General features: G+C 43.6%; 2 non-coding genes and 4 pseudogenes across 2 annotated transcripts; 2 read left to right on the top strand and 4 right to left on the bottom strand.

Annotated features, from left to right (window-relative positions):
* The first annotated feature begins 49 nt into the window (after positions 1 to 49).
* Positions 50 to 2631, top strand: LOC116930499 (annotated as a pseudogene).
* A 2669-nt stretch (positions 2632 to 5300) lies between these two features.
* Positions 5301 to 7354, top strand: LOC116925333 (annotated as a pseudogene).
* Positions 7355 to 9660: 2306 nt separating this feature from the next.
* LOC123475713 lies at positions 9661 to 10911 on the bottom strand (annotated as a pseudogene).
* A 4937-nt stretch (positions 10912 to 15848) lies between these two features.
* On the bottom strand, positions 15849 to 16832 carry LOC123475790 (annotated as a pseudogene).
* Positions 16833 to 20654: 3822 nt separating this feature from the next.
* On the bottom strand, positions 20655 to 20736 carry Trnas-gcu. The gene has a single exon. It is a non-coding gene; the product is annotated as a tRNA-Ser (tRNA).
* A 117-nt stretch (positions 20737 to 20853) lies between these two features.
* Trnak-uuu lies at positions 20854 to 20926 on the bottom strand. The gene has a single exon. It is a non-coding gene; the product is annotated as a tRNA-Lys (tRNA).
* Positions 20927 to 23431: the final 2505 nt, after the last annotated feature.

Genomic DNA, 23431 nt, shown 5'->3' with positions numbered 1-23431 from the left:
AGCGGTATGTGCGGCGGAAGAAGCGCACATTGCGACACAGTTGAAGATCATGGACATTGCTCCACCTCTGATCGACCTGTACTGCAAGGTCTGCGCTCTGGACGAAGGAGAAGAGGAAGCACAGGCCAAGATAGCTGTGCAAGCGGTTTTGCAGCAGTGGGGTCGTGCGTACCACTATATCACGCAAAAGCAAAGACGGTCGGTTGTGTCGTTGGTGGACCCGGCTTTTGATTTCCTCCTGTCAACTCCTAGCGCTTATGCTCCTGGAAAGGAGGCTGTCGAGCTCCTTTTTACAGAGAAATTCCTCGAGTCGATGCTGAAGGAAGCGACTCAGGATGCCACGTTGGCTAACTCGGCAGCAGCTAGGGAGAGGGCCCAGGCGGGTAGAAGGAAAGCAGCGAGTCACCCAGGCCAGTCGACCCGGGTTTTGCGGCCGAGGAGAGTGGACGCCCCACAAACGTACCCGGATGGAAGACAGAATGGTGCTGGCAAGTGGGTTCGGACGGCGACGACCAAGTCATGGTTGAGTGGAGGAGATAGGTATGTCAACAGAAACGTCAGTAGTAGCATTAAATCTGTGGCAACCGGTCACGTAGAGCATGTGGGTTCGCGTTTGTAAAATTTTAAAAAAATTTGGGAGAGCGTAACTGACGATTTTTGGGTATTAGAAAGTGTGGCGAAGGGGATTAAATTGGATTTTTTGAGAACGCCGAAGCAAGTAAACCCCCCCCCCCGTTCAGTAGTAATGTCGGCCAAAATGTTGAGCGTATGCGACAGAGAAGTTGACGAATTGCTTCGAAAGCAAGCCGTAGTTGAAATCTCGAAAGACGCTTCCGACGGTTTCGTGTGTCCATTATTCGTGATTCCCAAAAAGACAGGTGGCTTCAGACCGATCGTAAATCTGAAGCCGTTGAATGCGTTCATTAGATATGAGCATTCCAAGATGGAGAATTTAGACTCCGCGCGTTTCATTCTAAGAAAAGGGGATTGGATGGCGAAGTTGGATTTGAAGGACGCGTATCTAACGGTTCCTGTTCACCCATCCCATCATAGATTTTTACGCTTCGCATGGAGGGGGCGTATTTATCAGTTCAACTGTCTGGCTTTCGGATAAGCGCCCGCACCAAGGTGTTTTTCGAAGATTCTGAGAGTAGTGGCGGCCTATCTGAGGAGGAAAGGGCTGAGAATGATAATTTACCTCGACGACATTTTGATTGTAAATTCGTCAAAGGAAAGCGCCAAGAATGACGTCAAGAAAGTAATTGATTTGTTGCAGAACTTTGGTTTTTTTATAAACTGGGAGAAATCTATCACAGAGCCAGCTCAGATACTGGAGTATCTGGGGCTGGTGATCCATTCGATCAAATTATCGTTTGCGCTACCGACGGAAAAAGCGTCGGCGGTTAAGACCAAATGCGGTGCGGCTCTGGCGAGAGGTGCGATTACGTTGCGCGAAATGGCGTCGATAATGGGAAATTTCACGTGGGCGATTCCGACAATTCCGTTTGCGCAGGCGCATTTTCGAAGAATGCAAGCGCTGTACATTGAACAAGCCAGGCTCACTAAATTTAATCTGCAAGTTAGATGCCCGCTGTCGGCGGAAGCAAGGTCGGATCTGGAGTGGTGGTCTAGCAACTTAAGTCGCGGCAGGGATAAGGTGTTTTTTCCGCACGTGCCGGACTTGGAAATTTTTTCAGACGCCTCGATGACGGGTTGGGGAGCGTGTTGTAATAAGGTACGAACAAGAGGCTCTTGGACGAGGGCGGATACCGAGAAATACATAAACGAACTGGAATTGCTGGGCGCATTGTATGCAGTCCAAGTTTTTCCCACAGTATCAGAGAATATTTCCATAAGGATCTACTTGGATAATATTACAGCGATAGCGTATATTAACCACGGGGGCGGCACCAGATCGAAAGCGTTGACTAAGAAATCGGCTGCACTCATCGGATGGTGTGAGAAGCGGGACATAGCCATTGAAGCAGTTCATCTTCAAGGCAAGCTAAATGTGGTGGCCGATGAGGAGTCTAGAGCGGGGCCAGACGCGGGCGACGGGATGTTGAAGCCATCGGTCTTCAAAAAAGTGCAGGGAATATGGTTGTCTAAAGTAGACGTTTATGCGTCTCACTGCAACGCCTAGCTATCGTCGTACATGTCTTGGAGGCTGCAACCGCAAGCGATGGGAACTAACGCGTTTTCCATTAATTGGAAGGGTCTCTCTGCTTATATCCCCCCCCCCTTTGCGCTTATATTTAAATGCTTAGAAAAAATTCGGAGAGAAAAAGCTGACGCAGTTTTTGTTTGCCCTATATGGTCAGGACAACCATGGTTTCCCGTTCTTCTGGAATTAGCTTGTGACGTGACTTTGCTCCTTCGTCCGTAACTGGATATGCTTACATCAGCGCTCCAGGAGCCACACCCCTTGTTAGCGACGAATGCATTGCACCTGGCCGTGTGGAGATTGCCAGGCGACAATTGCCTGACCAAGGTTTTTCGTAATCAGTGGTCAGCCTTCTCATGGCCGGTAACCAACCAGGAACGCTTGCCGCATACGATTCCGCGTGGCGAAATTGGACAAATTGGTGTGTGGGGAGGGGTACGGATCCCTTGTCGGCAACTTTAGCGGACATTTTGCAATATTGCACGGACTTACTCGCCTCGGGCTATAGCACAGTAAACCTTCATCGATCGGCGCTATCAAAAACATTAGGTCCAATTGAAGGATTCGCGATAGGTGAGCATCCATTAGTCACTAGGCTGTTAAAAGGATGTTACCATTTGAACCCTCCGCGTCCAAAATACGGCAGTATCTGGGATACTAATCAAGTATTTACTTACATTGCATCGCTAGGTGAAAACAAACATCTGGCGCTGAAAGCATTGGGAAGCAAGTTGGTCACACTTTTGGCGTTGGCCACACTAATGAGAGTATCCGAATTGGCGGCGATCGACTATCACTCTATTTGGTTCGGAGATGGAGGTGGAGTGAAATTCGCGCTGAGAAAGTTAAGGAAGGCACAGCGGTAGGGACCGCTTAAATCGTTTACTATAGCGAGTAACCCAACCCCCGAATTATGCCCAGTTTTGACGTTTAAAAACTTTTTGGAGCGTACGAATCAGCTTCGGTCTCAGTCAAACGAAGGCAGCTTGCTTATTGCGCTCGTCGTGCCTCACAAACCGGTTACGGCTAACACGGTGAGCCGATGGATCAAATCGGTTTTGGGAAGAGCGGGCGTCGACACGGCGAATTTTGGAGCACACTCCACAAGAAGCGCGGCCGCTTCGGAAGCGGTTAATGCGGGGGTACCGATCGACTCGGTAGTAAGGACCGGAAATTGGGCGAATAAGGCAAAATTCAACCGATTTTACAATCGCGCGTCGGTGCGGATTGTCCATGGACAAAATTAAAAATTAAATGAAACCAACAAGCTTTAAAGTCACCCTTAGGGTCTATCGAAATGTAATTTCGAGACACATTTGTAGTTACCAGAGGAATCGTTCAACGATCCCGAAAGGTAACTGTAATTGTATGGGAAATAAATCAAGAGACGACCCTAAGGGTCAGTCACCAAACCTTTGCCAACCAGTTTTCATTTATTTATAGTTTCATTTGAATTTGTAACATTACAGACCATTCCGTGGTCGAAACACCAGAGGTTACTCTAGAGGCAAAAATAACGTTAACCCAAGCCAAGCGGGTCGGTAAATTGGAAAGGAAAATGACAAAGAACAGCACAGCACGAGAGACGAGCCATGGAAGAAGACAATACCCGTTAAAAAATGATGCCGTGATCATGCCTTAAAATTTTTGTTTTGTTTGGACTGCCTGTGTTCGTTTTTTGTGTTTTGTCGGGACTGAAAATTGGGACAGAGTTTTTTTCCCTGACTCAAGCTTTATCAGGTTTTTCTCTGCTCCCTCTCAGTTACCCATTATTGGATCCTGTAGTCATTTGTGTCCATGTCAGTGAAGTGTGAAGAGCACCATATTTGATTTGTAATTTGGCCGGTACACGCTCTGTGATAGCAAATAAGTCTGAAGTATTGGGGGCGTGTACAGGCATGAGGAAACGGGTAGCTTACCCCACCTTTGTTTTCTTTATAAAGCTAAATATATGTAGTCTACACCCTTAGGGTCATCTCTTCATTTATTTCTCATACAATTACAGTTACCTTTCGGTATCGTTGAACGATCCCTCTGGTAACTACCAATTTAAAGGACTCAGAGGAGATAATTAAACCGTTGACTGAAGGAATAAGTTTAAAGGGTAGAGGTGGAAACTTTTAAAGAAGAAAAGGTGGCGTTTACCACGAGAATATCTTCTACGAATAGGAGAATAAACAACCATATTTTCCTTTGGTTTCTTATAATAAGAGGCCCTACTGAAATTTGAACAAAGATTATCAGAGTCAGAGTCTGAATTGCTAACCATTACACCCTAGGACCCGTTTAAAACACCGACCTTTCCTCCACAATATACAGCAATCAATGTTTGTTTTCACAACAACACGGTAGCGAGATGCCCCAGTAATTCGTCATTAAAAGAAGGAATACTAATCGACGAAGATGGGGTTCGAACCCAGGCGTGCAATGCATAATGGATTAGCAGACCATATCCTTAACCACTTGGTCACCTCGTCTATAAGCAGAATCAAACTTCACTTGACTAACACTTATCCGTAAACAAGAACTTTTCATCTCTACAGTAACTACGTGTGCAATTTAATAGACAGAAAGCAACATTCGAAGCACTACCCCCGATGAGGGACTTGAACCCTCGACCTCAGGATTAAAAGTCCCGCGCTCTTCCTGCTGAGCTAACCGGGCTTACTTACCGCGTTCTGGGATAGAAATTCCAATTATTTCTTTAATATACCTTACGAAACATTGTCCTCTTTTATATTGTAATTTTTGTTATTGGTGTCACGGCTCGATAGCGCAGTAGGCAGCGCGCGAGTCTCATAATCTTGAGGTCGTGAATTCAAACCTCACTCGGGGCAGTTACTTGCTATTAAACAAAGTTATTTTTGTGCCAATACGCAGGTTTACTTCGTGTGGAGATGGGTGTTTTCTAGATATTGTACTTAATGTGACCCACGTGAAATGATTCAGAAGAATACAGTATAATGTAAGCTACGTCAATTCATTTTTATTTGTTGTTCCATATTATTGTAAATTCCGTTCTCATCAACTATATAGTGTTGACCTTGTTTATTCATCTCTTTTAAGCAAATTTGGAACTAAGGTGGTGGGCTTATATCTCTGTAGACCTCAGATCTGATTTAGCTCCCAAGCAAGAATGTCATCAGGCTTAGGCTATGACAACTCAAACTCTTCAAGCTCTGAGTCTTCCACCGACTCGTCTAGCTCAGATTCTAGTTTTCTTTCAAAATTTTGCACTCGAAAATTCGAATTTTCCAAATCAGGGTCCACTTCACTCGCCAAATGGATCGTCACAGGCATCAAGGACGAAAAAGTTAAAGCCTGTAGGGAGGCGTTTAAACCTTCCCTGAAGCGGAAGTCCGAGTTTCTCGTAAACCCCACTCTGGACGAATCTATTTATCTACGACTGAAAGCTTCAAAAAACTCCAACGCTTCTAATACCAACATAGATCCGACGGAGAAGACGCTCAAGAAATTGTCTTACAAAATTTTGGATTTAATCAAGCCTCTTTTGTATCTAGCCAGTCGCGCCAATTTAAAGTAGAGGAAGAAAAGCGATTCTATCGCAAGCCAAAGCGCAATCCGGCTTTGGGCCACACTTTTTTGAGATATTACCAAATCTCGCCGGCAAAACATCCTCGCCCAAGTCTACCCCGAGTTCATGAATCTTCTGGATAGGAGCGATATCTGGTCGGGAGGAGAAGACCTCTTCGGTCGGAAGTTTTTACGTCACCTAGTTAACGAAGCGAAGGCGCAATCTACCCTCGAAGGCATCTCCAAGGTCAACAAGAAGCCTCCACCCACCAAGGATCGCCACCCGGGCCCTGCTAGAGACCCTACTTTCAATCAGCAGCGACCGAGAAATTCCTACCCTTAAACCGCTCAACGTGACAGGTACATTACAAATTCATCTCACTCTTTTGGCGGTCAAGTCTCCCGTTTCATTAACAATTGGGTTAAAATCACCTCCGACCCGTGGGTTTTGCGTACGGTCGAACACGGCCTCAGTCTCGATTTCATCTCCACTCCCACACAACAAAACATCCCACGTAAAGCAGTAATGAACGATCAACAACTAGAGATTTGCGACATTTCTTCTCTACTTCGAAAAGGGGCATCACCCCTTCAGACGGTGTCGGTTTCATAAGCGGGTTCTTTGTTGTACCAAAATCTTCGGGGGGATGGAGGCCGATTGTGAATTTAAAAGGCTTAAATCAGTTCATCCCTTACCAACATTTTAAAATGGAGGGCGTAAATACCGTGCGTCACGCGGTGAGGCAAGGGGAATGGCTAGCAAAAATACATTTGAAGGACGCCTACCTTACCATTGCCCTCTGCCCAGAACACAGGTTTCTCTTTCAGTTCAAATGGAGAGAGAAGTTTTTTAAATTCATTTCAATGCCATTTGGCCTCGGTCCAGCACCCGTGGTGTTCACCAAACTGCTGAAACCAATCGTTAGCTTCCTTAGACAGCGTGGCGTGCGTCTCGTCATCTATCTCGACGACATACTAATCATAGGCCATTCCAAAGAATCAGCTGAAGAGGCTGTTAATCAAGTTTTCCACCTCTTCTTGTCACTCGGTTTCGTTATTCACGAAGAAAAGTCAAGAATGTTGCCAACTCAGTCTCTCGAGTACATCGGTTTAGGCATAGATACTATCGCTATGACTTTCTCCCTCCCATCAAAGAAAGTAGAAAAATTAAAGGAAATGTGTACTCTTGCGTACAAGTCGGGCTCTCCATCACTCCAAGATTTAGCCTCATTGCTAGGGATTCTAAACTGGGCCGCTCATTCAGTAAATTACGCTCCGGCGCACTGCAGAAATCTTCAGGCCTTCTACGCCATACATTCAAAATCGGCTAAGGGTGACCTCTCAGCCCGGTTTCCTCTTTCGCAAAAAGCCAGGGACGACCTAGACTGGTGGATGTTGAAGGCATCCTTCTCGGCAGGGCGGAAACTGACCGCACCTCCCCCCTCAATTTTTATATGCTCTCATGCCTCCCTTTCCGGATGGGGAGCTGTCAGTGATAACGTGAGAACTGGTGGCCCATGGACCACAACCGATTCAGGCCGACACATAAATGAGTTGGAATTGATAGCAGCCTTTAACGCAATTAAATGCTTCGCCACCTCGGCATCTTTTACATCAATCGAGATTAACATAGATAATACGTCGGCAGTATCCTAAATCAACAGACAAGGCGGCTTAAAGTCAGGCGCCCTTTGCGAAACGGCCCTGGAGATCAATTCATGGTGTGAAGCCAGGTCAATCGATCTTCACGCCATCTACCTTCCAGGCTCGTCGAATCTTGTAGCCGACGCAGAGTCCCGCAAACCTGTAGCAGCAGGCGATTGGAAACTATCCACATCCGCATTCAAAAAAATTCATCAGACGTAGAAGACGGAAGTAGACTTATTCGCCAGCGCATGGAATGCGCAACTTCCAATATTCGTCAGCCGTTTCCTTCAGCCGGGCGCATGGATGACGGACGCATTTACATTGAACTGGAAGTCTTTCAAAGCCTTCGCCTTCCCCCCGTTCAACTTAATCGCGAGCTGCCTAACGAAGTTGATCCAGGAGAAGGCAACAATAATTCTAATAACACAATTTTGGCTGAGCCAACCCTGGTTTCCGGATTTGCTGAAACTGGCGACGGACACCCCACGCATGCTACACCCGGAGAAAGATCTGCTGACATACCCGCTGGGGGAATGTCACCAGCTCACAGCCAACTATTCAATCCGACTAGTCGCCTGGAAACTATCGGGGGATGCCTCAAAAGCCAAGGGTTTCCGGATGAAGTCATCGAGCTGTTATTATCCGAACCAAGAGCGAATACCAACGCTGCATATCAGTCGGCGTGGGTCAACTGGTGTGATTGGTGCCATAGACGGGATGCTGATCCCATGTCTAGTGGTGTAAAGGAGGTACTAAGCTTCCTGGCCGGAATGTTTAAAGAGGGCAAGAGTTACAATACGACTAATGTTCATAGGTCTATGTTATCCTCCACCCTTAATTTAACCGCTTCAGGCCTCAAGGATGTCGGAAAGCACCCACTAGTAATCCAGCTGATGAAGGGCATCTACCAAGGCAAGCCCCCGATTCCTAAATACAGCGCTACATGGGACCCATCCGTGGTCATCAATCATTTCGTCTCCACGACCGGAAGGAATATGTCACTTATCCAACTGGCCCGCAAAACAGTCACTCTATAAGCCTTAGCTACACTCCTCAGATGCTCCGAGCTGAATTCCATCCAGCTCGACTCTGTTTCGTTCTCTGCCACAAAAGTATTTTTTAACCTAGGGGTCCTTCGAAAGAGCCAGAGTTCCGGTCCACTCATGAGATACTCGCTGGATGAGTGGGAAAACCCACTTATTTGTCCGGTGGCATGCCTCCGCTCTTATTTAGAAAGAACGGCCAACCTTCGGTCATCTCTCAACAATTCAGGCGTGTTTATTGGTTCAAATAAACCTCATAACCCGGTAACGGGTTCTACTATAGCCCGCTGGATCAAAGACCAGCTAAAAGAAGCTGGCATAGACACATCTATCTTCTTGGCTCATTCCACTAGAGGAACGGCTGCGTCAAAAGCAGCGTCAGCCGGAGTCTCTATTGTAAGTTATTAATATTTTAACTTACTTTTTCATTGTCGTTTCTTGAAAAGTATATTTCAGTAGCACAAAAAATTGGGGAACAACTCTTTAGGAACTGAACTGTGAAAATGTGTCTCGATCTATTTTCTATAGAACAACGAGTTTTTATACGGGGTTCGTGAAGGTCGAACTACAAGAAAATTAAGTTTGAAACGTTTGAAGGGTAAATCAGTCTGTAAGACGTCTAAGGAAGAAATTACATAGAAAAGAGGGGCGTATAAAAAATTAATGTTACGTAAGAATAAAGGTAGGTAAAAATAAGGAAAATAATAAAGAAGAAATTGTTTTGGTTCTTTACATAGCTATCCGGTTCCAAAAGATTGCGTCTCGCAATCAATCAAGGTCAAATTTGGAACGGAATAGAAAGTGAGTCAAAACCAAACAAAGAAAACAACATTAATTAATTCAACAGAACAGCTGCTTCTCGATGCGCTTGTCTTAGTGCGTCCCGGTGGAATTTGTTGCGTGGAGGCTCTCCTTGTAGAAAAGGGGCTGATGGGGCAAAAATTCCGGGGCGGGTTGTTGAATAGAGGCGGGTAAGTTTACAATAGTAATGGGCGGGGATAGATTTGAGGGGTTTAATAACGCGGGGTGGCCTACTTCTATATCATTATCAGATGTTTTGGTGAAGCAAGCGAAAGGGTTACAAGTACTTAGAAAAGAACAACAAGGTATGTATCTTGCAATAAGGGAACCTACTCCACAAAAATGAAAGAAAAAGAATCCGATAAATCCCATCCCTAGAAGACTACAAATGCTACTTGACCAACTAAGAATCTTAGACGACAGGGAAACGTTCTTTTCTTTTTGGAGTGAGGAAAGAAGAGTGCTCATGTGAAAAGGATTTCAAAGGTCGATGCTATGTTCTTCTTTAGCAGCAGCAATTATCTCGGCGATTGCAGCTGCGGTGCTCATCGGGTGGGGGGTTAGCGCGGGGTGTAAACTTAGTGCGAGTAGCTTATCAATTTCATACGGCAAAGTGTTGATCAAACTATGTCCTTGGATTATTACACCGGGGACGATTGGATGCCAAGAACTGTTTTTGTAGAAATGTGCTCGGCCGTTAATGTTGACGAAATGTTTGTGCCAGTAACAGGGGGTGTAAGGCGTCAGTTCCCATTCTTCAGTGTCTAAAGTGTAGTCGCCGAGTTTGGGTGGAGGACCACAGCTTGTGATTTCAGTGGTGATCGTTGAATTTTTCGGGGAGCATTGATAGACGCTGATCGATTCACCAGTGGCTATCTATTTGCTACATGTGGGTAAATTAAGGTAACTGGCAGCAAGCCATCCACTGTGTTGTGCGGTGGCGATAGCAGTTTTGTGTGCCAGCACTCGATTTTTACATTGCAGAGCTCGAATTTCTCGAGCCACTCCATTTATTCCATCGGTAGTTCGGTCTCGTGCGTATTGAGAATGTGCCGCTCCGCTGATTTTAGCCCGGATAATGTCAGCAATTTTTTCGATGTCTTCTTCCAGTGGTTTACTCGGATGAGCATTGGTATCAGTTAAAGAATGTAAACGTAAAATAACTTTGTCCATTCCGATTACTTGTTTGTAACTTTTTTCGGATGAATTACAATATTCCTTGTTAGTTGTATTGTAAACAAAGTCAAGTTGTTGTTCGACGTCGCGAATTCTTTCTATTTCACTGTTGTTAGTCAGGTAACGTTGAGCGATACCTGTTTCCACAAGCCTTAGTTTGCACTGTTGAACTTCTCTTAACGATTCTTTCCAGACAATGGTCACTAGGTTGTGAGAAACGGATCCGTTGATCCCTCCCGGTATATCGCCAATGGGTGAACTTATCGTACAGTTAGCGCACTCAGTTTCTAAAGTAACTTCTTCTAATCGATAGTTGATCAGCTGATCAGCTGTGACTTGAAGCCAGCTACCCTGCACATTTGGAATACGTTCGAACGACCACTTATTGTTTCCTAAGTAGTCCATGCTTTTGCCATGGCACAATCGGGAATCACGCATTTTTTCACATTCATGTGCATTGACTTCTATTGGCACTATTGATTGACTTGGAGTTTGCCAACCCCAGAAGTCAGTATAGATGTGTTTCTTTTCCAGCCATATGGTACACAAATGGCCAACAAAACGGGTGATTTGGGGAAGAGTAGAATAGACATCATAATATTGTCGCGGTTATTGAGGCCCCATGGACTAGTTGTCACGTCCGGCGCTCCTGTATCAGTTATTGACCGCAACTCTACCCGAGATGTCCGGCAGTCTTGTCAGCGGATATTTTCCCCGGTAGCTGCTGTCCACAAAACTGCATAAATACTCGTACGTTTCCCTTGCTGTACCCCCAGTCTACTTATATGTGTTGTAGTGTTGTGGACGTTTACAGTGAATAAACGTGTCTTAGTCACTACCCGGGTCTTCAAGTAACTCCCCACGTTACAATATACTGGAATAGCGGGAAGGGGGCTTATTTGATAATCACAGTAATCGCTAGTGAATTTTAGGAACCCTTTTGGCTGAGCAGCCGTACAATTACAAATAGTGATGTTAAGAGCATGGAGGCGACAGAAAAACGGTATGATGAGGAGAGGTAGAAGACATAATCTATGAGAAAAGTAATTTCAAAATCAATTTCAGGGATCCATTCTATGAATTATTAAGATTACTAATACAAAGTTTTTAGAATTTAAACATGGTTTAAATATAGTTAAAGTGATTCGGACGTAATTTACAAAAAAAAATTTACAGCAATACAATTTCAGAATTTGACAACTGGTTTTAAAAGATTCCGAGGACGTAACCCGAGGCGACGCTCTGGTTGTATGGGTAAGGTTCACGTCTCTGGAATCGGTTTGGAAGGTAAGGAAATTGTTGGTGAACTCACCATTTAATTTGGAGTAGGAGGAATTGTGGGTGGGGGTCTCATCAAATTTTGAGTAGGAGTTTCTTTTTCACAAGGAATTTGTTCTAACTCAGATTGAAGGTTTGTTTCTAGGGGTAGAGGAAAAGTTTCGAGTTCATCTACGGTTTCTTGTACGAATTTTTCGGCTTGTTTCTCAATTCTTACATAAAAAAAGTCGACACCTGGTTCGTCTTTCCAGATCATTGACTCAAATAGGGGTTTTATTCGATTCACATGTACAAGCTGAGTTTGTTTTCCTACGTCTTGTTGTATTTCCACAGTACTATTGCTGCTTACTTTCAAAATTCTAAAAGGGCCTATAAAACATGGAATGAGTTTTTTACTAATTCCCGCCAAGGGCGTTCGCATATCCAGTAAAACTTTATCTCGTACGTAAAATTTTTGCTCTTTTACGCGTTTATCGTACTGGGCTTTTTGTTGTTCACGAGCTTGGGAAAGATTGATTTTGACAAGCTGAAAGGCTTCGTGTAAGCGTTTCATAATTTTACTTTTATAGTCTGAGGGAGTAACTATTACTGGGGGAAGAGGACGGAGGAATTGATCAATCGGCATGACTGGATCACGACCGTGATTTAGAAAATATGGAGTCTCAAGTGTTGACAAGTGGACAGAATTATTATAAGCGAAAACAACGGGGCCTAAAATATCCTCCCACAACTCGAATCCATTCTCCATATATTTCCTTATCATTTCAACAACAGTTTTGTTTAATCGCTCTGTTTTCCCATTAGTCTGAGGGTGATACGCAGTTGTTTTCATGCATTTAATGTTTAAAGCTTTACAAAGCGCAGAAAATAATTCAGAAGTAAAATTACTGCCTCGATCTGTAATTATTGCTTTCGGGGGACCATGATGTAAAATAATTCGTTCTACTAAGGCTTTACTAGTACTGAGGGCGGTACAGTTGGTAAGAGAAATGACTTCTATCCATTTAGAAAAGTAATCCGTGATTACTAATATATAATTGTTTTCTTGAAGTGAATGCGGTTTGATTGGACCTAGAAAATCTAAGCCCAATACTTCAAAAGGTCTTGTAGCGAGGTCTAACGGGTTGAGATAAGCTTTCGTACTGTGCACTCGACGTCCCAGCGCACAAGGTTCACAAGAAGTGCAATATTCCTTAACATCCCGTAACAGTGTAGGCCATAAGGCCAATAGTATTTGTCCCTTTGACGAAAGAATGTTCGCCTAGCTGCCATATGTCCTGACAATGGGGAATCATGGTATTCTTGTAAAATTTGCTTTCTTAGAGAAAGTGGAACAACCACTTGACACTGTTCAAAGTTTCTTTTTTTCACTGACGTAGGTTCGTAGTGTTTACATAAAAGACCATTTTCTACAAAGACATAATCTGTTTCACTGACCCAAGAAGGAATCGGGCCATCTTCTTTTTTCCAAGGTTCATTTTGTTCCAAAAACGTAACGATTGCTTTGCACAGAGAGTCTTTCTGCTGTTCTTGACACATTACGTTGTTGTCTGCAGGAATGGCAGATATTAGATTCATCGGTATTCTTGAAAGAAAATCAGCATTTTCGTGTACTCGACCTGGTCGGTACTGAACACTGAACTTCATATTAGATAACAAGATCGCCCATCTACCTAGTCGCCCTGTTTCGTCTTTAAAATTCTGCAACCACTGAAGAGGCCTGTGATCGCTTACAATAACAAAAGGTTGATCTTGTAAATAATGTCGGAAACGTTTTATCCCAAACACTACTGCTGCGGCCTCTTTTTCTATTGTTGAATACTTGATTTCCCCTTTATTAAGATGTCTGCTTGCATAGGCTATAGGTTGGTCCTTTCCGTCTTTCATCTGAGAAAGGACGGCTCCTAAGCCATAGTTACTTGCGTCCGTGTAAATCAGAAATTCCTTCGAAAAATCCGGATATATTGTCACACGAGTTGTATTAGAACAAGAACAAACGAATACAACAAGTGATGACTTAAATTCTAAACAATGGTTTAACTCAAACAAAAGGGATAACCATTACCAAAAGTTAGAGAAGCGTCTGAAGACCTCTTGGGAAACCAGGCAACTCCTCTTACGGAGCCCAGCTCCGGGAGCTCACCTGATGGAGACTCATTTAACGCAGATTCGGGGCAGCGTTTTATACCGTCGCGCGAATTACTCCCCTTCCGGACTGCGTATCTGCGTATCTTTCTTAGAGCGGACTTCTCCCGATAATATCTTCACCACGATCGCAGCGTTGTCCAAGGAGCGGATGACTCATCTCTGCGAAGAGGTAACCAATCTCCCTTTTCACCCGCGACAATATCAAGATAGGTTCTGATATTAAACATTGTCGCAAGTTCTCAAAAGCTGCAATTTCATCTGTTTTCCAAGTTACACTATCAGTAGGTTTTCCTTTAGTCTGTGATAACAAGGGGTGGGCGATGGTAGAGAAATTTTTTACAAATCGTCTGTAGTAACTGGCTAGTCCCAAAAAAGATTGTAATTCTTTTACTGTACCAGGTCTTTTGTAATTCACGAGGGTTTCAATTTTAGCAGGGTCTGGTTTTATTCCTTCAGCCGAAATTACGTGTCCAAGATAGGAAACGGATTGCGCTAAAAATTCACATTTTGACAATTTCATTTTTAGGTGCGCGTTTTCTAAGAGGGAAAAAACAGTATTCAAATTGCTAAAATGCTCTTCAATTGTTCTTGAAAAAATTATTATGTCGTCAAGATAAACGAGACAATAACTCTTCGTAAAACTGAATTCATCAGTCTTTGAAACGTTCCCGGGGCGTTGGTTAAACCAAACGCCAAACGATTCCATTCGTATAAATTGTCATCGACTATGAAGGCTGTTTTTTCTTTGGATTCCTCCTCGAGCTCAATTTGCCAATATCCGGAGGCAAGATCTAATGTGGAAAAATACCTCTGTCCCACAAGTAAATCTAAAACGTCGTCAATACGAGGTAAAGGGAAAGAATCTTTTTTTGTAATTGCATTTAATTTTCTAAAATCTACACACAAACGGACATCCCCTGTTTTCTTACTTACTAATACTATCGGGGCTGCCCACGGGGACATTGAATAACGAATTATTTTATTTTGCATCAGCTCCTCGATTATATTTTTAGCTATCTCTTTTTGCTCTGGAGACGTGCGATATGCCCTTTGACGAATAGGACCTTGTCCTTGTGTGCCAATGACATGTTTTACTAAAGTTTTATGGCCTAACTCGCTTGTTTTAAAAGCAAAACTGTTATAATTATTTATTATTAATCTACGCAAATTCTCTTTGTTTTCCTGATCTATGTCTGGGAGAGCCGACTCAACTGCTTCTGTGTTGATTGGATCTGAAGCTACGCTAATTGAAGCCATTGTTTCAACAGGCTTTCTTGAAGGTCTGGAAATACGAAGGATTCCTAACACTGTAAGGCGAGGTAGAAATATGGTTTTATCTGTTCCATTAACAGTCACCACACGGAGCGAACGATTTGGTGTCGTAGAGATGTAGGGTTCCAAGCTAAGCCCGGAGGGAGTATTACAGCATCTAACAAAATGACAAGTATTGAGAGGGTTGAAAGGGTGAGTTTCTTCTTCTCTAGTCTCTAGGAGACTAGTGGAATTTGGGGGAATTCTCAAAGATTTGCTAATCACAAAGGGATTTTCTGTTTCCTGGAAGTGATCAATTTCCGGGACTCGGTAGATGGACTGTTGTTTTCCGTTATAGATAAACTGATGCTTCCAAAGTGCATCGCGCCCTAGAACGCAATCTTCAACAATTCCATTTACGACTATGAATTTCTGCCTAAGTGCTTGGCGTGGCGATTCTTCTGCCACAAAAAAGTTAACGGTGATTGTTCCTTCCGTGACGAGGCGCCTGTCATTTATGCTGAAAAGATCCACATCTACCTCTTTAGTGAAATTAATTAATTCCTGTCCTTCTTTAAGCTTATGAAAAAATGTGCTGCTAATAACGCTTCTCTCGGCTCCAGTGTCAAACAGCGCTTTTACAACAGAATTTCCTATTTTTATTCTTATCCTAGGAACTGTAGATTTTACTGCTAAACTATTTATATAATGTGGGGGCTTTTTCTTAGTTCCACCGAGGGGCCTAACGCTTACATCGGTAGTTTTTAGTTTCCCCTTTCTTCAAACAAAGGGAGTTTTTTCCCATTTCCGTCATAACCCTCTGGAGGAGTGGGTTTAAAATTTTTTATCTGGGAACAAAAGTTTGCTCGGTGTCCAATTTCTTTACAACGAAAACATTTATCATTAGCTTGACTCTCCCTTGCTTTACAATTGTTTATTGAGTGATAGCCCTAATCGTTGTGAAAATCACAAAAATATAAATCCCCTGTTTTATTGATTGGAGGGTTTAACTGTGGTGAGCGCTGTGAAAAACTCACGTTTCTCCTGGTAGATAATTGCCTTTGCATTTTCTCCATGTTTTCTTCTAAATGTTTTTGGTGGGTGTTTGATTCCACCTGGGTACTAAGGCGATCTAAAGCCTCCTTTACTTTAGTCAATTCTCCATTAGGTTCGACGTATTTGGTCTGAAAAGCATTTAGTCTGGATCTAACTTGGGCTTCTTCTACTGCCATGGCCGTCATTTCAGCTTTTTCTATGAGTTTTTCAAAAGTTTTGAATTCTTTATATTTTAGTCTGGTGTGGACGTCGAAAGACAGCCCTTCCAGAAATCTGTCCATCATAATTTGCTCTCTGGAAAAAGCTGTTGCTTTAACTATCGTGGATTTTATAGGATACGCTAAGTGGAAGGCATTGCGTATACGATTCGCATAACGTCTCATATTCTCTTCGGGTTCCCGTTGCATATTATGAAATTGAACGTTCTGTTTAGATCTGGTCTCTGTAGAGTGGAAAAGTTGAATTAAACGCTCCTTTACTCTGTCATAAATTTGCGCGCTAATTGGGTTTTCAAGTTTAAAGTTATGAAACTCATCAGCCACTTCACCATACAATTTGGAGCGTAGTAAGATAATTTTTCTTGACTCCTCAAAATCGCCTAAAACCAGTACTGATTCTAGATGTGCAAGCCAGTCATCAAAGCGACCGGAGCGATCACGGTCTACGTATATTCCGACGTTACTAAATAACGTCATTGCTTGGCTTTGTTGTAACTTTTTATTTTTATCGATGGCGTTAGAAATAAAATTGTTTGTGTTTCCTATACTGTTTACTTTTGACGGACACATTACTAAAGGATTCATTTTAGGAATTGAGCTGGTAACTGAATACTTGGGAGTTGCTCCGTTATTACTTTGCTTATTGTACATTCTTGGGATTTTTACACTTTGTCCACTTAACGCAAGTGGTTGTGTATGTAAAGGGGTTGAGGTAAGATATGAAGGCTGAGAGCTAGTTCTAAAAACAGGTTGTCCATTATGCTTCGTTTTCTGAGAGGAATTAATGCAACGTTTAGTATTCGTTAGAACGTGTTGCACAATACAATCAGCTGCTTTAGAAGCATCCTCATAATCCATTCCGGATTCCATCAAACGGCTCAATTCGTTTACGTATATCTTAATAGGCATTTCTTGGTTTGTTACTTCTGACGGTTTGTTTTGCATGATTTTGTTTGACTGCTCAACGATCGACGCTGGAGTAAAGGAGACTTTCCGACTTTGTAGTCCTTGATATGGTAAAAAGTTACACGGAGTGGACGCTAACTGGGATTGAGGAGTTTGAGTATTCATAATTGACTGTGAATGATTAACCGCCGGACAAGTGATTGCTGTGGTACTAGGGGTCAATTTAGGACAATCTAAAGGAATCTGATCACCTTGCGTGTGGATTTCCGCTCTTACAATTTTGATGGGTACGTTGTTTTTAGAACTTTCCTCCTCAGTTTCGAGTGTTACTAAAGATTGGGGCACTAAGTCTGATTCTGACCTACTTTGTTGTTCTCCCGAGTGCACTGATTCATACTCTGAATCAGTACTTTCGTAGTATGTTTTTAGACCACAGTGCTTAAAGAGTTCAATTGGTGTCAAAATTGTGGGTTCGGTTAAGAGTAATGCTATTAAGGCTGTTCCTACTTCTTTGTTTGTTAACTCTATTTTTTTTTCACTTCGAAGTAAATACTGCAATTCAAAAATAAGATCGTCAACAGGAATTTCCGTTATTCTAGTATTTCCGTATTGCTGATAAAACCATGCCCGATCTTGGTTCTCTTCATTTATTAGTTCTAGGTTTTGGAAATCTATAGAGATATCTTCTGTGTTTTCTACCCTATCTGTTGTTTTTTCAATGTTCGTAATTGCCCGAGCCTGTTCTAGAAGTTGATTATATGATAGCAATTCTCTTGTCTCCTCGCCTATCAGGGGTTCGACTACGGTTTCGTCTTGTGCTGATACTTGCATATTAAGTACTTCGTTCCACTGATCATCATTTCTCAATTATTTAATTTCATTGGAATCAAGAAGATCAATATCGGATTGATGTGGGCTATCACTATCTATTTCGACACCTAGATTTTCGTTATTTCTCAAAATTGACGTCGACCCGCCTCCTGATCGTAAGGGAGTGAACCTTTCACGTACTGATCGAACAAATCTTTGTATTCTGGCCCTTTTCTTACCGATCTTCTTTCTAAAGTGGTTTCTAAGCCGCTATCCTCATTTGTCCTCATCTTTTATAACGAACTAATTCCTAACAAAGCATGTTCTTTTATAACTATGAAAAGTTATCAAAAAAATTCAACCAAATAGGAAGCCAAAAAACGAAGAGAAGGATAAAAATAGCATAAAAATTTAAAACAAACAATTAACCAAAACAAAAAAAAAAAAAAAAACACACGCTATTCAGCTTACCACGAAAGCCGAGTTCGACTCCGCTGCCACCAAATGTAAGTTATTAATATTTTAACTTACTTTTTCATTGTCGTTTCTTGGAAAGTATATTTCAGTAGCACAAAAAATTGGGGAACAACTCTTTAGGAACTGAACTGTGAAAATGTGTCTCTCTCTATTTTCTATAGAACAACTAGTTTTTATACGGGGTTCGTGAAGGTCGAACTACAAGAAAATTAAGTTTGAAACTTTTGAAGGATAAATCAGTCTGTAAGACGTCTAAGGAAGAAATTACATAGAAAAGAGGGGCGTATAAAAAATTAATGTTACGTAAGAATAAAGGTAGGGAAAAATAAGGAAAATAATAAAGAAGAAATTGTTTTGGTTCTTTACACTATTCAGGCGATCCTCAATCAAGGCCATTGGGCCAGCGAGTCAACTTTCTCAAAATTTTATCGCCGGGAGACGTCGACTAATCAAAATCTTATAGTGTCAGCAGTCCTGATGGATTCATCGTCAGACTGGTTTAACCTGATTTTTTTAAATAACATTTTCCGTTTTATTTATTTAAATTTTATTTATCCTGCTAAATATTGTGCTTTGAAGACACTATATAGTGGATGAGAACGGAATTTACAATAATTGTAAATTGTTCGAACAAGCGAAGCTTGTGAAAAACAATTGTGATTTTTGGGAATGAAAGTGAATCATCAACTATATCTATCTCCCACCCGCCCTCACCAAGACAAACTCTAATTATTTTTCTGATTCAATTTCAGACCCGACAATAGGCCTGGATCCAATCAGTACTGGACTAAGCGTAACAACAATGGCGGACTGAACAACAAGACTCGAAATTAATATTTCCGTCAAACGTTGTGCGTTTCTTAAAAGATCTGAGGTTTACAGAGATATACGCCCACCACCTTAGTTCCAAATTTGCTTAAAACAGCTGAATAAACAAGGTCAACACTATATAGTTGATGATTCACTTTCATTCCCAATAATCACAATTGTTCTTCAGAAGCTTCGCTTGTTCGAACAATTTACAATTGTGTATCTAAGTTGTATTTGGCGAGAAAAAGAAATTAAAGTTTTGGACAAAGAAGTTTGGGAAAGGAGAAAGGGGAAGAATCATTTATACGGTTTAGTTATCAAGGTTAAAACAATTTAAAGGACTCAGAGGAGATAATTAAACCGTTGACTGAAGGAATCATCTATGCAAGGAATCATCTATGCAGCAAATACGTGTGCAATTTAACAGACAGAAAGCAACATTCGAAGCACTACGCCCGATGAGGGACTTGAACCCTCGACCTCAGGATTAAAAGTCCCCCGCTCTACCGGCTGAGCTAACCGGGCTTACTAACCGCGTTCTGGGATAGTAATATCTATTATTTCTTTAATATCTTACGAAACATTGTCCTCTTTTAAATTGTAAATTTTGTTATAGGTCAGACGCCTCGATAGCGCAGTAGGCAGCGCGCGAGTCTCATAATCTCGAGGTCGTGAGTTCGGAACTCACTCGGGGCAGTTATTTGCTATTAAACAATGTTATTTTTGTGCCAATACGCAGGTTCACTTCGTGCGGAAATGGGTGTTTTCTAGATGTTGTACTTAATGTGATCCATGTTAAATGATTCAGAAGAATACAGTATAATGTAAGCTACGTCAATTTATTTTTATTTACTGTTCCATATTGTGTATCTAAGTTGTATTTGGCGAGAAAAAGAAATTAAAGTTGTGGACAAAAACATTTGGGAAAGGAGAAAGGGGAAGAATCATTTATACGGTTTAGCTATCAAGGTTAAAACAATTTAAAGGACTCAGAGGAGATAATTAAACCGTTGACTGAAGGAATAAGTTTAAAGGGTAGAGGTGGAAACTTTCAAAGAAGAAATGACAAAAAAGGTGGCGTTTACCACGAGAATATCTTCTACGAATAGGAGAATAAACAACCAGATTTTCTTTTGGTTTCTTATAATAAGAGGCCCTACTGAGATTTGAACTCAGATTATCAGAGTCAGAGTCTGAAGTGGTAACCATTACACCATAGGACCCGTTTGAAACACCGATCTTTCATCCAGAATATACAGCAATCAATGTTTGTTTTCACAACAACACGGTAGCGAGATGCGCCAGTCATTCGTCATTAAAAGAAAGAATACTAATCGACGAAGATGGGATTCGAACCCACGCGTGCAATGCACAATGGATTAGCAGTCCATCACCTTAACCACTCGGTCACCTCGTCTAAAAGCAGAATCAAACTTCACTTGACTAACACTTATCCGTAAACAAGAACTTTTAATCATCTATGCAGCAACTACGTGTGCAATTTAACAGACAGAAAGCAACATTCGAAGCACTACGCCCGATGAGGGACTTGAACCCTCGACCTCAGGATTAAAAGTCCCGCGCTCTACCGGCTGAGCTAACCGGGCTTACTTACCGCGTTCTGGGATAGCAATATCAATTATTTCTTTAATATACTGTAGCGCCAATGTACTTTGTCGCTTAGCACCGGATGCTAGGAGATGCAAATGTGCGATGTCAATGGACTTTGCCACTCTGGCCGGATGTCAGAGGACTCAAAAGCCCGTCTATGACCGGCCAGAGGGGCAGTACAATGTAGTGATTCAGTCTACTTGTTGGTGCTGTCAGTGCTGTCTCTGTGTAATGCTGTATGTGTGGATCGTGTAAGCTGTCTATGACTGAATACATCCCTTAAACCCAGTGAATCTGTTACATGGTGGAGATGCTACTGCGTTGTTCACTGATCAGGTACACGTTTTAACTCAGGTAGGCGTTCGCTGTGAGGGGTCTCTGGAAATCGAACTCGGCAATTTATTGCCGGGCACGAGACCACAGCAACGGTCTGGGAGAGCGTGTATTTGAAAGTGGGATCGCAGCGGATCCTCGTGTGAATGTCACACGGGAGAGGTGTGATAATAGACGCTGGGGAAAGGAGCCGTAGACGAGCAGCTGAAGAGGCCGCCAAGGAGATTCAGACCTATTACTCGGGTTTGAGGGCGGCAACACCTCTAGCACGATCTTCAACAGGATTGCAGGCAGCAAGCGCTGCTTCAGCTCGGTCAAAGGGCCGTTCGAGAGGCCCTCCTGGAGAAGTGAGTGACCTCACTTTGGGACAGAAAGGTACGTGGTTGTCCAGGGAAGTTTCCCTACCGCGGGAGGTTCCAGATCCGTCACAATTCCAGTCTGATTCCGAGCCACGGGGCGAGGAATTCGAGGACGCACAGAGCTGCCAGGATTCTGGGAATCCGGAAGCAGGGGGTGCTGTGACGGAAGGGGCATACGAGTCCGTAGCTGCACGTAAGCAGCACGAGGGGGCTCGTGAGGTAGGGAACGAAGGAAGGGTTAACGCACGTACCGGGGCGGGTAACGAGAAGCGGCAGGAAGTGCGGGTCGTCGATCGTGATCAGGGATCACGCACGCGTCAGGCGGAGTTCGACGACCGCGAGTCGCTTATCCCGCAGGTGTCAGTCTCCAGAGTCCAGGAAAGGATCGACGAGCAGCGGAGGAAGTCATACGACCCAAATTCGCTCGGAACGCAGGGGTCGGTGACTGGAAACCGAGAGGTGTGGCAGGGGTCGGCGTGGGCGGAAGGCGCTGCCGACAGGAAACGCATAGTTAGCGTGGAAGCCGATACCTCCGGGGTCATCAACAGATCGTCGGGTAGCGACAGCGGACAGCCGTTGGAAGCGAGGAACGACGAGCAGCGAGGGGTGGGCTTGGAAAGAAGAAGCCTGCGCGAAGGCCTACGGCCTAGAGCGTTTAGTACTCCACAGGAAGCGGCAACGGTGAGACAGGGACGCGGCGGATTCAGCGTAGGAGGATCGCCAAGCCGACAGTCTCTGGAAGATCCTGAACTCGAGTGGGACCCGTTTTTGGAAGAGGAGGAAGACATGGCGGAACGCCCAATGTTCCACTACAAGGAGCCGGAAAAGTTCCGGGGCACGCCAAAGGAAAACGCAATGGAGTGGATAGACCGGTTCGAAAGGATTGGTCGCCATAATCGTTGGTCGAATAACGATCTTGCAAGGGCTATTGATGTTTCGCTCGAGGGTGCTGCCTACAAATGGATTGTAGGCCTTGAGGCGAGAAACGCACGCCCGGAGCACTGGAGGACCGGGAGGTCCAAGTAGCCGGAACTGAGGACGAGCCAGCACACTACAGAGAGGTGCGTGGGCTCAAGACGCTTTTCCTGAAGCAGTTCGTGGCGGTAAACCTGAAGCGGCAGACGGAAAGGAAGCTGCGCATGCGGGTCCAAGGAAAGGAGGATGACATCACGGAATACTACCATGATGTTATGGATATGTGTCGCATGGTTCAGCCAGACATGGCTGAAGAGGTGCGCATAGACCACCTTTTCAGGGGATTGAGCCCGGCTCTCTACGAGAGGCTTTACGTGTTGGGCATTAAATCGTGTGAAGAATTCCTGGAGGAGGCGAGACTTCACGCAGATGCCGTAAAAACAGCCTATGAGAGGGGGTACGAGGATGCGCGAAGAGAGCGCGAGAAGCCGGCAGTCGGGGCAGTAGGCCTTGGCAAGGTGCAAGACCTACAGCGCCAGATTCAAGAACTGAGGGACGAGCTAGCCCGGGCAGGAGATCCTTCGAAGAGGAAGGAGAAAGAAGAGGATCAAGGCCAGCCCGACCCGAATGCAGTCGTTTGAATATTGGTGATTAACCCGGATTAGTTTTATCGAATGTTAAAGTAGAAAACATGGGGGACTCTATTTGTTATGCCTTGTGGGGTTTGTTATCCAGTTTAGGGAACCCATGTCAGTAGGTAGGAGGGGGGATGTAGCGCCAATGTACTTTGTCGCTTAGCACCGGATGCTAGGAGATGCAAATGTGCGATGTCAATGGACTTTGCCACTCTGGCCGGATGTCAGAGGACTCAAAAGCCCGTCTATGACCGGCCAG

Source organism: Daphnia magna, linkage group LG9 (assembly GCF_020631705.1).
Source record: "Daphnia magna isolate NIES linkage group LG9, ASM2063170v1.1, whole genome shotgun sequence".
Taxonomy (NCBI): domain Eukaryota; kingdom Metazoa; phylum Arthropoda; class Branchiopoda; order Diplostraca; family Daphniidae; genus Daphnia; species Daphnia magna.
Note: the sequence above shows the minus strand (reverse complement) of the source record. Positions and strands in the feature narration are given on the sequence as shown.